At 39.6% G+C, this 13416-nt stretch overlaps 1 protein-coding gene across 1 annotated transcript in view; it reads left to right on the plus strand.

The window, feature by feature from the left end:
* The window catches only part of Spef2 (sperm flagellar 2), a 209068-nt gene that overhangs the window by 131841 nt on the left and 63811 nt on the right, over positions 1 to 13416 (plus strand). The window lies entirely within an intron of this gene.

Raw genomic sequence — 13416 nt, forward strand, 5'->3', positions numbered from 1 at the left:
ATCGCCTTTACTATGTTTAGATATGTGCCTTGTATCCCTGATCTCTCCAGTACTTTAAACATGAATGGATGTTGGATTTTGTCAAATGCTTTTTCAGCATCTAGTGAGATTATCATGTGGTTTTTTTCTTTCAGTTTGTTAATATGGTGGATCACATTGATGGATTTCCGTATATTGAACCACCCCTGCATACCTGGGATGAAGCCTACTTGGTCATAGTGGATAATATCTTTGATGTGTTCTTGGATTCGGTTTGCAAGTATTTTGTTAAGTATTTTTGCATCAATGTTCATAAGGGAGATTGGCCTGAAATTCTCTTTCTTTGTTGGGTCTTTGTGAGGTTTAGGTACCAAGGTGATTGTGGCTTCATAGAATGAGTTTGGTAATGTTCCTTCTGTTTCTATTTTGTGGAATAGTTTGAAGAGAATTGGAGTTAGCTCTTCTTTGAAGGTCTGGTAGAATTCTGCACTGAAGCCATCTGGTCCTGGGCTTTTTTTCGATGGGAGACTTTTGATGACCATTTCTATTTCTTTGGGGGATATAGGACTATTTAATTGATTTACCTGGTCCTGATTCAGCTTTGGTAAGTCAAATCGATCAAGAAAATTGTCCATTTCATTTAGGTTTTCAAATTTTGTGGCATATAGACTTTTGAAGTAAGTCCTAATGATTGTTTGGATTTCCTCAGTGTCTGTAGTTATGTCCCCCTTTTCATTTCTGATTTTGTTGATTTGGGTGGTGTCTCTCTGCCTTTTAGTTAGCTTGGCTAAGGGTTTGTCGATCTTGTTGGTTTTCTCAAAGAACCAGCTCTTGGTTTCATTGATTCTTTGAATTGTTTTATTTGTTTCTACTTGATTGATTTCAGCCCTGAGTTTGATTGTTTCCAGCCATCTACTCCTTTTTGGTGTGTCTGCTTCTTCTTTTTCTAGGGTTTTTAAGTGGGCCATTAAGTTGCTTGAATGAGCTGTCTCGAATTTCTTCTTGAAGGCACTTAGTGCTATGAACTTTCCTCTTAGCACTGCTTTCATTGTGTCCCACAAGTTTGGGTATGTTGTGTCTTCATTTTCATTGAGTTCTAGAAAGGCTTTAATTTCTTTCTTTATTTCTTCCCTGACCCAGCTGTCATTTAGTAACAAGTTGTTCAGTTTCCATGTGTGTGTAGGCTTTTTGCTATTTCTGTTGTTGTTGAAGTCCAGCTTTATTCCATGGTGATCAGACAGGATACAAGGAATTATTTCAGTCTTCTTGTATCTGTTGAGGCTTGCTTTGTGACCAACTATATGGTCTATTTTGGAGAAGGTTCCATGAGGTGCTGAGAAGAAGGTAAATTCTTTTGTGTTTGGGTGTAAAGTTCTGTAGATGTCTGTGAGGTCCATTTGATTCATGACCTCTGTCAGAGATATTGTTTCTTTGTTTAATTTCTGTTTTGTTGACCTGTCCTTTGTTGAGAGTGGGGTGTTGAAGTCTCCCACTATTAATGTGTGGGGATCTATATGTGGTTTAAATTTTATCAATGTTTCTTTTACAAATGTGGGTGCTCTTGTATTTGGGGCATAGATGTTCAGGATTGTGATGTCTTCCTGGTGGAATTTTCCCTTGATGAGTATGAAGTGTCCTTCCTCATCTCTTTTTATTAATTTTGGTTGAAAGTCTATTCTATCAGATATTAGAATGGCTACTCCTGCTTGTTTCTTGGGTCCATTTGCTTGGAAAGTCGTCTTCCAACCTTTTACCCTCAGGTAATGTCTATCTTTGTGTCTTAGGTGTGTTTCTTGTATGCAACAGATTGTTGGGTTTTGTTTATGTATCCATTCTGTTAATCTGTGTCTTTTTACTGGAGAGTTGAGTCCACTGATGTTGAGAGAGATTAATGACCAGTGGCTGTTAGATCCTTTGATATTGATGTTGGCTGTGTTCATAAGGTTGTGTGCTTGGTTGCTTCTTGTTTTGCTGTAGTAAGGTTAGTTATTTCCTGTGTTTTCTTGACAGAAGCTAATTTTCTTGGGTTGTATTTTCCCTTCCAGTATCTTCTGTAATGCTGGATTTGTGTGTAGGTATTGTTGAAATTTGTTTTTGTCATTGAATATCTTGTTTTCTCCATCTATGAGGACTGAGAGTTTTGCAGGGTATAGTAGCCTGGGTTGACATCTGTGTTCTCTTAGGGTCTGCATGATATCTGTCCAGGCCCTTCTGGCTTTCATAGTTTCTGTTGAAAAGTCAGGTGTGATTCTAATGGGTTTGCCATTATATGATACTTGGCCTTTTTTCCTTGCAGCTTTTAGTATTTTTTCTTTGTTCTGTATACTTACTGTTTTGATTATTATGTGGCGGGAGGATTTTCTTTTCTGGTCAAATTTGTTGGGTGTTCTGTAGGCCTCATGTATCCTTATTGGCTTCTCCTTTAACTTGGGGAAATTTTCTTCAATGATTTTGTTGAAAATATTTTCTGGGCCTTGGAGAAGGGAGTCTTCTTTTTCCTCTATACCTATTATTCTTAGGTTTTGTCTTTTCATATTGTCTTGGATTTCTTGGACGGTCTGTGTCAGGAATTTTTTGGATTTAACATTTTCTTTGACAGATACGCCGATTTCTTCCATTGTATCTTCTACACCTGAGAATCTTTCTTCCATTTCTTGTATTCTGTTGGTTATGCTTACCTCTGTAGTTCCTGTTTTCTTCCCTAAATTCTTCCTCTCCATTATTTCCTCCATTTGTGTTTTCTTTAATTTTTCTAGTTCTATCTTCAGGTCTTGAGTTGTTTTGTTTACTTCCTTCACCTGTCTGCTTGTATTTTCCTCTTTTTCTTTTAGTTCCTTCAACTCTGTCTCTTTGATTTCTTTCAGTGATTTAATTATTTCTTCTCTGAAGGCCACAAGCTGTTTGGCTGCATTTTCCCGTATTTCTTCACGGATGGCCCTAATCTGCTTGTCTTTATCTTCCTCCATTTCTTTACGGATAGCCATTATCTGTTTGGTTTTATCTTCCTCTAATTCTTTACGTATTTTCTTTGTTTCCTCTATTATCCTCTTCATCAACATAGATGTAAGATCATCTTCTTGATTTTCTATTATGCTGCATTGTTCAGGGCTGTTCACCTCTGGATGGCTGGGTTCTGGAGATGCCATATTGCTCTGTCTTTTGTTGGTTGAGCCTTTACGCTGACCTCTACCCATTGGGCTGATTTAGGTGTTGGCTTTTAGTTTCTGTGCTTCCTGGAGTCCTGAGGTAGGGAGTATCCCCTTGGCCGGAAGATGATTTTTCCTAAAGGAGTCCTTCTCTGCTTTTTGGTTATGGTCACTGTATGGCCAGTGTTTCTCCGGAGTTGCCACTGCTCACCTCAGGTTTATAGCCCTGAGTAGTAGCTGTGGTCTATGTTAGGCAGGGGGGGATCTCCTCTTAACCATAGAATTTCTCAAGACAGTTGCCCCACTGCTGGGTTTCTTGTTATAAATTTAGTGTGCTGCTGCTCACTAAATTTCCATGTACAGTCCTCTTGAAGAAACTGCTGATTCCCTAGCTGTGGGGTTTTCTCCCAACAGGGAACCTCAGTCTGTTATCCTGGGGCGCACAGTTCTGTCCAAGAAAGTGGGAGGTACACTCAGCAAATCTCTGGGCCAGAGGCTGATTGCTCTGCTCTGGACCTGGAGAATGTGCACTTAGGTTGAGTTGGCGCCTGGGGGCACTGTTCTGGTCTGGAGGCTGGGTGCCTCACTCTGGACCAGAAGCTGTGTGTCTCTGTCTGGGATGGCGGCTGCAGGCACTGCTCTGGTCCAGACGCTGTGGGTGCAGCCCTCTTGAAGGACCAGGGATCCCACAGTTTTGACAGTCTAGCTAGGAATAACTGGTTGATCCTTGGCACAGTATCTGAGGGCTGCTGTAATGGCTCTCTGGTTTTTGTAGGTCTGAGGATGCAGCTGTGTGTCCCAGTGCCCTAGGGGAACTCAATAATGGTGGCTGAGCACAGCGCTCCTGCCTGCACTAGAGTCTGCGTGAGTCCAGGAAGTGTTTTGGTGCTGGGTGTCCTAAGAGTTAGAGCTGCTGACCCCCTCCGCTGGGGGTTTCCTCCTGCCAGAGACACGCAGTCTGGTGCCCTGGTGCCCTGGTGCCCACAGTTCTCTTAGGCGGCGAATCAGGCGCACAGGCAGGGCTCGGTGCAGGCGCCTGTGTTCCGGCTCTGGGTCCGGGCTGGCTCTTGGGGCACCCGCGGAACCCGAGTCTTTTCCAGGGGATGTCTGGGTAACCTGAGGTTGGTCTCAATTGTTTCCTGCTCTGTGGGGTTATCTCTCGACTGGGAAATCCAGTCTGTGGTGTTGTGGGCCCACAGTTCAGTCTGGGACTGTGATCAGATCACGCTGGCGGGTAGCTCTGGGCTGGCAACCAAGCGCCTGGCAGAACGGGGATCTCTTCCGCGGTTTAGTCGGGTGAGTTAAAGCTGATTGAATCCCCCACCGTGGGGTATCCTCTCACCTGTGAAATACAATCACTTGTGTTTTATGGCCGCGAGTTCTGATTGCTGGTCACTATGCCAATCCTGCTGTGCTGCTCCTCAGAATGAGAGTCCTCCCGACGCTGCCATCTTGCCCCGCCGCCTATAACCCAATTGTTAACCTCACAAAGGAATGGTGCCTCTGCATCTTGGGTTCAGATACATATATTGCACACTTCAGCAGTGCGGGAGCATTCTTGGCATCTGCTTCATAGACTCTCTTCACCTCGTGTTAATTACACGCCTATCCTGAATCTACTTATATAACCTAATAGCAGCAAGAGGATAAACAAGGACAGCTCATAGTCACCTCTATTGACTAAATCTTTTGAGGTCTAGTGACATAGTCTACATATTTTTGTATCTTCATCAAATACAGTGCTTAGAAGTGAAAGCAAGTGGATTTTGTGTGTGTGTGTGTGTGTGTGTGTGTGTGTGTGTGTGTGTGTGTTCATGAGTCAAGTTATTAGCTTGATGTTTTAGGAAAGGGCTTTTGCTACATGTTAAATTTGATGAATGAAATCGAATTGAAGCTCCATTCAATTTCGAAGCCTTCATATCTCCTGTGTAAATTGATAACCCTGTCTTGTTCCATCAAAAGAATACCTCAAAACTATCTAATGTGTTGGTTAATGAGAGTCAGATATTATGATAGTGTTATTCCTGGGGAAACGTAACCAAATGTCCACTCATTCTAGTTAGCAGATCCGCAACATTTGGAACCACAGCTCAGCTGGGTAAACTAATGAGTTTTTTGTTTCTCTTTTTTATAATAATTTTTATTTTTTATATTAATCACAGATTATTTACTTTGTATCCCAGCCATAGCCCCCTCCCTCATTCCCTCCCAACCCCACCCTCCCTCCTTTATCTCCTTCCTGCTCCTTTCCAAGTCCACTGATGGGGAGGACCTCCTTCCCTTCCATCTGACCCTAGCTTATCAGGTATCTTCAGGACTGGCTTCAATGTCCTCTTCTGTGGCCTAGCAGGGCTGCTCCTCCCTTGTGGGGGGAGGGGTCAAAAAGCTAGTGAGTTTTTATTGTGATTAAAGGAGCATGGGCAGGGCTTACTTACAGGACCATGAATGACTCCCAGCTTACCAAGCATGGTCATGACTCACAAAACCAGGAAACCTGGATCTCACTGCACAACTTAAAAGCAGCTTGATGGGTTGGGGAGTATATCTTCCATTTGTAACCATTCTGTTTCTTCTAGGCAATTTGACTTGTCTGAGGCTCTTCTAGGAAGCATGGCTGATCTTCCTGTTCTAAGTTGGGAGTGCCTCACAGTAGTCCTTGGTGCCTATTAAGCTTGGGAATAGAGTGGTCCAATGTACCTGGCCAGTTTCATGGACTTTTTAAACAAATAGTAATTATTCTTTGAAAGTTTCATACAACATATTTTCATCATATTCACCTCAACTCCTCTCATTAACTCCTTCAAGATATACCAATATTGCCTTAAATCCCACAACTTCATATTTTCTTTTATTAAATTTAATATGTAGTGTCTATACTCTTCTGGGTATGGGCCATTAATGGACATGCTCAGACTACCAGGAACCACACCCCTCAAGAAAACAGGCCCTCACTCCTCCAGAAGCAATCAGCTATCCACAGAAACTCACTTTGAGGTGGGAGCTCTTGAACCCTCATTCCATGCAAGATTTTGATTGACTTGATTTGTACAGGTCTTTTACAGTCAACCACAACTGCTGTGAGTTTTGGGGTGCAAAAGTTCTGTTATATACGGAAGACACTGTTTTGTTCCATTATTCCTTGACCTCTGGCTCTTACAGACTTTCCACAATCTCTTCTGTTAATCTTTTTATTAATCCTCAAGCTACTGGATGAGGGAATAATATAGATGTGCCATTTATGGTTGAGTACCTCAAAGTCTCTTGTTTCATGTACTTTGACCATTTATGAGTTTCTTTGCTAGCCAATATCCACTGCACAAAGAAATTTCTCTGATGAGATCTGTGGGCTAAACAAATCTATGGGTAGAAAGACATAAATTTAGGGAGTAGTTTGATAGTATTTCCATTAAGTAAAATGAAGTAGTAAGTTCAGCCTTGTGGTCTTTGACTTCAAAACTCTATGATATTCTTGTTCAGACTTGCAAAACCAAGCATGTTTCCCACCGTAGAGTGGGCTTTAATTCTAATCGGAAAGTGGCTGGTTATCTCATAATGTTTGTGCCACGATTATAACATGCATATTTCTTTCCACACCAAGTATTAATGTAGCTCACAGTACTCTAGATCCTATGACTAGTATAGGTGATCTCTTCAGGAATAGGTCCTTACTGTCAAGCTCTGGTGAGCATCTAAGCAATGGCAATAACCTGTATTGTTTGGAGGGGGGTCCTCTGGGACATGTAAGTTTGAGGGACTTCTTGAAGCTTCTGGGTTGTTTCCTTCCTAAATTAAATGAGCCTTTCAGAATTCCCTGAGTCTTAAGGAGCTGAGTTTCTCTATAAGATGGAATACTTCCTCTCTTTAGAACATATTGAGTGGGTTTGTTTAAGGCCGGCTCTCACTATATAGCCTTAGCTTGTCTAAGGCTCACTATATAGGCCAGGCTGACTTCAAATTCACATACATCTACCTGCTTCTTCCTCCAAAGTGCTGGGATTAATTGTATGTTTCACCACACCCAAGCTAGAATGTCCTGAGTGTTAACCAGCTTCCTTCTAAGATTAAATGTATCAACCCAGAGGAAATTTCTATAGAAGATATCTCTATATTCAGTGTCTACCATTCATTGAGAAAATATTAAAGCATGTATTATGTTCACAGGGCTAGGGTTTAACAGGTTAACACAAAGTCTGTGACTCCAAAATATTTCCATGCTGGTAGCCAGGAGACAGAATAATCAAAAACCAATAAATGTAAGGTGAGTGTGTTATTGTTTTTTAAATTCATGATGGCATCAAGAAAACAGGCAAGAGGTTGAAGTATTTTTCTATTTTGCTTTTATGGATGTGGAAATCCTACCTAGAAAATATTTGAATGTAGTGAGAACAGGAATACTGGAGTGAACTACATTCATACATAAGGAAGGTCTATCCATCTTACAGGAGAAGAAAGGCAAAGAGATCAGAAGTCTTGATGTGTGTGTGCAGTGGAGAGCAAAGTGAGAGTAGATGAGAGGCTACTGAGGAGGTCAGAGAGTGTATTACAGAGACTGTAATACTCAAGGCTTCAGGTCATTTTATATTACAGACAGGGAACCTTGATTTATGGTTTTCAATGCTCTTATAGGGATGTAAAAGATCAGGAAGACCAGTTGGGAAACCAATTATGATCTCCCACAAAAATGGCAAGTCAACATGGTGGCCTGGATGACAAGGAGGTGCCAAAGGCTTTAACCTAAGAGGTCTTTAGCTGTGTTACCTGTCCTTAAACATTCTTCAAAAAAATGCATCTAAGTAAACCCTGCCGCTGCCTTTTGTCTCAATCTCTTTCCTACCCATTCATAAAATTAGCCTAAAATAAACTCTCCTTTATTTCTCTTTCTCATAGTAGATGATTGCTGCCAGAGAATTAGGAAATTTATTAGTCTGAATATTCCTTCTTTAATTTTTTATCCAATTCCAAATGCACCACATTTTTATTGAAGAAAAATTAAATAATAAGTAGAAATTAATCATAAAATGACAAGTCCATAATCCCTACCAATAGTATTACCTAGGTGTATGCAAATATACCTACCATTCCTAATTGTTTTCAAAAATAGTACACAGTGCATATATAGCTTTTAACCATTTTTATTTATCAATAAAACATGTTTTCTTTGTGAGTAAAAACTCATCTACAGCAGCAATTTTAAGACTAAAGGGTATGTCTAGTGAACATTATTATAATTTATTAAAGGGGTTTCCATTATTAATCATATTTCACTAACAAAGTTTGTTATATACCAATTTTAATATAAAATTATGTGCCAAGTTAACATAAAATTAAACCATGAAATTTTCTTTTTGTTAATTTTTAAAATTTTTTCTTTATTTATTTTACATCCCATTCAGAGCATTCTCCTTCCTCTCCTCCTGATTCCACCCACCTCCCTGTCTCCCCTCTCCCCCTTCCCCTACTCCTCAAAGAATGGGAGCTTCATTCCCAGCATATCAAGCCTCATCAGGATTGAGCACATACTCTCCCCCTGTGGCCTCACAAAGTAGCCCCACCAGAGGAAAGTGATCAAAAAGCAGTCAACAGAGTCAGTTCCCATTCCCCTTACTAGGGAACCCATATGTGGACTGAGGTGCTCATTAGCTACCTTTGTTAAGAGGCCTAGGTCCAGTCCATTCATGGTCCTTTGTTGATTCTTCAGTCTCCACAGGCTTTACCATAATATTTCAACCAGCTACATAATACTGATGTCATTAATAATTAACAGTTTGGGGTTTAATTTATAAGACTATAAATAAAAATTTAAAATAATTAAGTGAAAGATTATGCCTACATTTAAGATCTTTGAAACATTGAAAACCTAAAAATTTCTATTTTCAATTTAATTTAAAAATTTACAGGAACTCAATTTTACTTGAAGTAACAGGTTATATGAATATATCTGATATTAAATTTGTTTTATATTTTAATTTCTGCCAACTTAATGCGTAAAAATATAAATGTTTTCTTAAAATTTGCATTTCTTTTTTTTGCATTTGAAGTTAGCCATTCTTTCCTGTTTAATGATCATTTATTTTATTTCTTCTGAATCATTGACTGTAATTCCTCTACTTCTGTGCTGAACAGTGCTCTTTTAATTATTTATTAGCTTATCTTCTTTATATATTGTAAATAAATACTATTCATTCATATTATAAATATATTCCTAGTTTGATGTTTACTTATTTGAAGTGAGTTTTTATGCAGAAATTTTTCAATATTTTTGTAAGTAAATACAGAAATTTCAATTATATTGTCTTTAATGGTCAACTTAAAAATACTCTGACCTAGCGTTAAATGTAACTTCACCATTATTTTTACTATTTTTCACAGCTTCACGTTTTATTTTTAAATATTTAAAATATATAACTATGATAGGGGTCTCATTTTATTGTTTACAAAAAACTAGACGAATATTTTAAGATGAACCTCAAAGACGTCAGTACTGGGTTACATACAATATACATGTGTACGCTCAGTGAGTTTATTTACTTTGTTTAATTTTTCTTTACATACATGAAAGAATATAGATAGATATAGTTTCAAAATACAGAAATTATACTTGAAAAAGGAGGGAGGAATTAATGAGAAATAAAAACATAACTTGACTACTTAGCCAATAAGAAAATTAAACATCAAAACTAAAATTCAACCCATATACAAGCAAACACATTGCTGACAAGAACAGCAAGGAAGGGACATGCCAACACTTATTCTTCTGAGTAAACTTTTGTTATAAGGATATATCCATGGATGCTAGGAACAAAGTATGGTTTCTAATTGAAAGATTCAGCATGTTTGGCCTTAATAAATCTTTTCAAAACTGCTGTAGGACTTTATAAACTGTGAATCCTCAGCAGGAGTTTACAGTAGAGAAAATTGTGATGCCTAAACAAACCTTGCCTTCCTTTCATGCCTATAAACAATTAAAGTTAGGTTTGGGATAAGGCCAATCTCTTTCTCCCTCTCTCTCTCTCTTCCTCTCTCTCTCTCTCGGCAAGGTTTCTCTATATAGCCCTTGGTATCCTTAAGATAGCAAGCCTCAAAGTCAGAGCCTCTGCCTCCCAAGTGCTGGACTGAAGGCATGTATTACCACACCAGGCTTCCCATCCATATCTTCAAAGTGGTACAGGTAATGTTGGTTGAAAAGCCAGCTCTATCCTTTCATACTTCTGTGTTTTATGCACGGATGATCTTGAAAATGAAACTTTAAAACTACCTTAACTAAGTTGCTTCTTTCACCTTCCCTTGCAGATTATTTAAGGTTAAATGATTATTTTTTATTTTTTATATTAATTACATTTTATTCTCTTTGTATCCCAGCTGTAGCCCCTTCCCTTATTCCTTCCCAATCCTACCTTCCCTCCTTCATCTCCTCCCACGCCCCTCTCTAAGTCCACTGATAGGGGAGGTCCTTCTCCCCTTCCATCTGACCCTAACTTAACAGGTCTCATCAGGACTGACTGCAATGTCTTCCTCTGTGGCCTGGCAAGGCTGCTCCTCCCTCAGAGGGGGGGGGGGGGGCGAAGAGCCCTTGCAGATTTTGACACCCTGACTGTATAATGCAGCAGCAGTCATTTCCAGATACCTAGCACTCACTAGTTGCTGGCACCTTCTTATTTTATCCACATAACAATGAACCTACATACTCATCAGTAACAACCGCATTTCCTAGGTAAAGAAATGTGACAAAGACACGAGCCTGCTAAGTGGCAGCATAGGTATCTATCTCCAAGCATCTCAACTCCCCACTAAACTGCTTCTCCAAGGAAGCATTGAACCCATGGAGACAGAATGACAAAGTGCATCGCAAGCCATCTACTCCTAAAAAGAGTGTAATGGCCATACAACCCCGAACGTGCTTTCTGTCTTGAATTCTACTCTTTCTACCATCAATTCTGAAGCATAACTTAGTACTTCACATTACTCAAGCCCAAAGATTCACATCCTAGCTTGTCATTTACTCACCCAAGGGAAATGCCTTTCCTCTAACCCTGTGTCCGCTTATAAAAATAAAGATAATGAGCTACCTAATGTTGATTACAAGCATTTGGTGGGTGATAAAATATGTCAATGACACATTTAAGAAGAACTCAATATGCAGTGCCACTATAATGTTGGCATACTTATATATAAATTATAAAACAAATTAAATATTCCATGAATACCCTTGCTATAGGCCTATTACTATACGTAAATGTTATGTTATATACTAACCTATTCATATTCTTCCTTACTGTTCATAGTCTGGAATGCTACTAAGCTGTTGTTGATCATCCCATTACGCACATTTTTCTGGTAAATAAAAAAAATGCTATCTGTAATAGGTAACAAATTCATGGCCTTGGTTCAAATTCAACAGTATTTTTTTTCCACCAACAATACACAGTTTTGTTTTGTTTTGTTTTGTTTTGTTTTGTTTTGTTTTGTTCTGTTCTGTTTTGTTTTTAAAAGTGATTTTTGTGCATGGTCCTTCATTGGAGCATCGGTATCTGCAGGCCCCCATGGTCTAGATTTTGTGGTTCTGTTGCTCTCCTTGTGTAGCTCCTGTCCCTTCCAGGTCTTTCTATTTCCCTCTTCTTCCATGAAATTCCCTGAATGCTGCCCAAGTTTTGTTTATCTGCTTTGTTTTTTGTTTGTTTGTTTTACAGTCTAGAATTATTTTATTTTTAGTTTTATTAATTATAGTTTATTCCCTTTGAATTCCACTTGTAGCTCCCTCTCTCTTCCCTTCCCAATCCCATCCTTCATCCCTCTTCTCCACCTGTGCCTCTCCCCTAGTTCACTAATAGGGGAGGTCCTCCTCCCCTTCCATCTGATCCTAGTCTATCAGGTCTCATCAGGAGTGGCTACATTGTCTTCCTTGGTGACCTCGTAAGGCTGCACTCCCCTGAAAGGGAGATGATCAAAGAGCAGACTGCCTACAGATTGGGAAAAGATCTTCACCAACCCTGTATCTAAAAGAAGGCTAATATCCAGAATATATAAAGAACTCAAGAAGTTAAACAGCAAAAAGTCAAGTAAACCAATTTAAAAAATGGCATACAAAGCTAAACAGAGAAGTCTCAACAGAGGAATATCGAATGGCAGAGAAACACTTAAAGAAATGTTCAATGTCCTTAGTCATCAGAGAAATGCAAATCAAAATGACCGTCAGCATCTGCTTTGATACCCTGATGAGTATATTCTTTCAGAGGCCTTCTGTGGTAGCCTTTTTCCCTGTTCCCTGTCTTCTCCTACTTCTGATGTCTATCCTGTTTGCACTTCTGAATGAGGATTTAGTATCTTCCCTAGGGTCCTCCTTGCTGTTTGCCTTCTTTAGGACTATAGATTTTAATATGTTTATCCTATATCATATAGCTAATATCCACTTATAAGTGAGTATATACCATGTGTGCCTTTCTGCTTCTGGGATACCTCACTCAGGATAATCTTTTCTAGTTCCATCCATTTACCTGCCAATTTCATTATTTTCCTTGTTTTTAGTTGTGGAGTAGTATTCCATTATGTAAATGTACCACAATTTCTGTATCCATTTCTCTGTTGAGGAACATCCAGGTTGTTTCCAGATTCTGGCTATTACAAATAAAGCTGCTATGAGCATAGTTGAGCAAATGTCCTTGTTGTATGGATTAGCATCTTTTTGATATATGGCTAGGAGAGGTATAGCTGGATATTGAGGTAGCAATATTTCTAATTTTCTGAGAAAGTGCCAGATTGATTTCCAAAGTTTTAGAAGCTTACATTCCCACCAGCAATGAAGGAGGATTCCCCTTTCTCCACATCCTCTACAGCATATATTGTCACTTGAGGTTTTGATCCTAGTCATTCTGATGGGTGTAAGGTGAATTCTCAGGGTCATTTTTGTTTGCATTTCCCTGATGACTAAGGATGTTGAGCATTTTTGAAGTGTTTCTCTGAATGGAGAGACCTAAACCCCTGCTCAGATGTAGCCCATGGCAGCTCAGTATCCAAATGGGTCCCCTAGTAAGGGGAGCAGGGATGTCTCTAACATGGACTCACTGGCCTGCCCTTTGATCACCAACCCCTGCGGGGGCAGCCGTGCCAGGCCACAGAGGAAGATCATGCACCCAGTCCTGATGAGATCTGTTAGGCTAAGGTCAGTAGGGGAGGAGGACCTCCTCTATCAGCAGACTAGGGGAGGGGCATAGGGGTAGAAGAGGGAGGGAGGGTAGGATTGGGAAGAGATGAGGGAGGGGGCTACAGCCAGGATACAAAGTGAGTAATTGCAATA

Source organism: Psammomys obesus, unplaced genomic scaffold (genome assembly GCF_907164565.1).
Source record: "Psammomys obesus unplaced genomic scaffold, mPsaObe1.curated_primary_1811, whole genome shotgun sequence".
In the NCBI taxonomy this organism is placed as follows: domain Eukaryota; kingdom Metazoa; phylum Chordata; class Mammalia; order Rodentia; family Muridae; genus Psammomys; species Psammomys obesus.